The sequence below is a fragment of the Amphimedon queenslandica genome, unplaced genomic scaffold (assembly GCF_000090795.2).
Source record: "Amphimedon queenslandica unplaced genomic scaffold, v1.1 AMPQUscaffold_13437, whole genome shotgun sequence".
Classification (NCBI taxonomy): Eukaryota; Metazoa; Porifera; class Demospongiae; order Haplosclerida; family Niphatidae; genus Amphimedon; species Amphimedon queenslandica.
The window spans coordinates 141257-143445 of NW_003546327.1; the positions used below are offsets into that span (position 1 = coordinate 141257).

At 34.0% G+C, this 2189-nt stretch overlaps 1 long non-coding RNA gene across 1 annotated transcript; it reads left to right on the forward strand.

The window, feature by feature from the left end:
• The first annotated feature begins 504 nt into the window (after positions 1–504).
• Positions 505–1502, forward strand: LOC109581469 (uncharacterized). Its single transcript, XR_002184646.1, has 2 exons — positions 505–866; positions 1114–1502. It is a non-coding gene; the product is annotated as an uncharacterized LOC109581469 (long non-coding RNA).
• Positions 1503–2189: the final 687 nt, after the last annotated feature.

The window sequence follows — 2189 nt, forward strand, 5'->3', positions numbered from 1 at the left end:
ATAAAAGACGTCAATCATTTAAGGACTGGTGGTTGAGTAATTTACGGGTTGGCTCTAGGAAAAAATCTACTAGTCAAAAACAAGAAGAAGTGACGAAAACGACAGCTTCCAGTGGAGAAGGGGACAATATCAATAGAGACACTGGTAGCACTGGACCTTTGAAAAGACCAGCTAAACTTGTTGCTGAGCCTCGTCCTAGAAGCTCTCATGTTGTTTTTGATAATGAAAATGATAATTGACAAAAATAAAAATAACTGACAATGAAAATGAAAATATAATAACAAAAACTAAAAAATAGACAATGTTTTTTAAATTCACCCAGTTAGGTAATTCACCTGAATTCAATCAAATGTCAAAATGACAATTACAAATGATGAGTTGATGACGTATATAATCTATTTTTTTATTTATGAGCTGTTTATCATTAATTTATAGTCTACATCAGTTACCGGTATTATGGCGGAGACTCGGGCGGCCGAGATTAGTAGATATTTGAAGAATAAGTGTACAAAAGTGGCCAAAGCAGAGTCTATAGTTTAAAAGAAACTGCTTTGCTAGAAATTAGTCTTTTTAATAATAAACTCTGCTTACAATACGCACTATGGAGCACAAAAATAAGAATATTGATATGTATAGATTTGTAAGATGGTCATTTTTGATTTCGACAAATGGCACGATTTGGGGAAAAGGCAAATTTATCAGTTTCTAGATTTTCTAATTTCTATAATAATCAGTGATCGATTTTTGTGTCCACGTGATATGAGGTCACCCAGGCCCCACCCTATCTGGTAGGCGTGTCTGCTTCAACTAGACAAGATGGCGATATCTAGCTTCTTGAGATGTGTGGATCTGAAACTCATTTTGAGGTTATTCATTTATTGTTGTACTACACACCACTGAATATTGAGACGGTCCACAAACTGAGTTAGCCCTGTCACTATTTTCTATTCTGTGCTGTAAAGTATAATAATAATAATAATATTAATAATAATAGTATGTTAGCTCCATGTGCGTGTTGGTGGAGTATAGAAACCAAGAGCTGCTTCATTCCCAGTACAAAATGTGTTTATTGTTACTATTTCTACTCATAGTTCCTCATACTGTATTATTTAGTTATGGGACCAAGCATCTTAGGAGAAGAAATAAAGTAAAAAGAGAATGAAATCATTACTGAGCCCTCAAGGAATGGCCCAGATAGATCCAATAAAAGAAAAGGGATTTTGTAACTGGTGTCGGTATACAAATATTTGTGACTCTTCTCACATTAACAATGATGTTCTAATAATGATGTTGAGACAGGATTGTGGACATTTATCCTAGATCATTTATGATTATGATGTCATTAAGAATATTGTTGATTTTTAACCAGTTTTGAGTATATATATATGTGTGGTAACTATTATAGATAGACCATAATCTATTATGGTTTTTACGTGTAATGTTAAGTGTTTCTGCTGTAGCATTTACAACTAAAAGTTTTAAAAAATGAAATGTCTGAAATACATTGGAACAGTTAGCTAGCAGTGGTGCAAAGTAATAAGCTCTGAAAGAATTGCAGCTGAAAAAAAAGTGGAAAGGAGGAACTGAGGAAGACATGCACTAACACCCACTCAAGTGGGGCATGGCTGGGCCCTATCTTTCAGAGTTTCTGCATCAAAACTCACCAATTTTGTCATGATCCACTCTGTATAGCTAACAGGTAATGTTTAAGCAAGAATGAAAATTAATTGCAAGCAAACATAAAAATTTGTCAATTTGTGCTCTTTCTGGCCTTCAAGACCAGTAAAAGTAGATGTTGAACTTACTTGGCTTGAAAGCCAAGTTTGGTAAAATCCCCCCAAGTTATGTGTAATTGCAATAAACTTTCACTCTTGCTTAAACATTAGCTGCTAGCCATACAAGATAGTTTCTGGTAAAATTGGTGAATTTTGATGCAGAAACCCTGAGTTTTAGCCCGTAAAATACCCAGCCACTCCCAGACTGAGTGGGCGTTAAGGCCTGGAAATAATGCTTTTAGCTCTGTATCTCGTATATTTTAGACACTTTCTTAGTGAAACTTTTTATGCAATATAATCTACATTTATGCCAAGCATTCAAGTATATAAAGTGGCAATAGTATGATTTTTTTCACTAGTTAAAAATTAAAATTAAAATTTCTAGTTTTCTTGCTTCACAATGGTACAAAACTT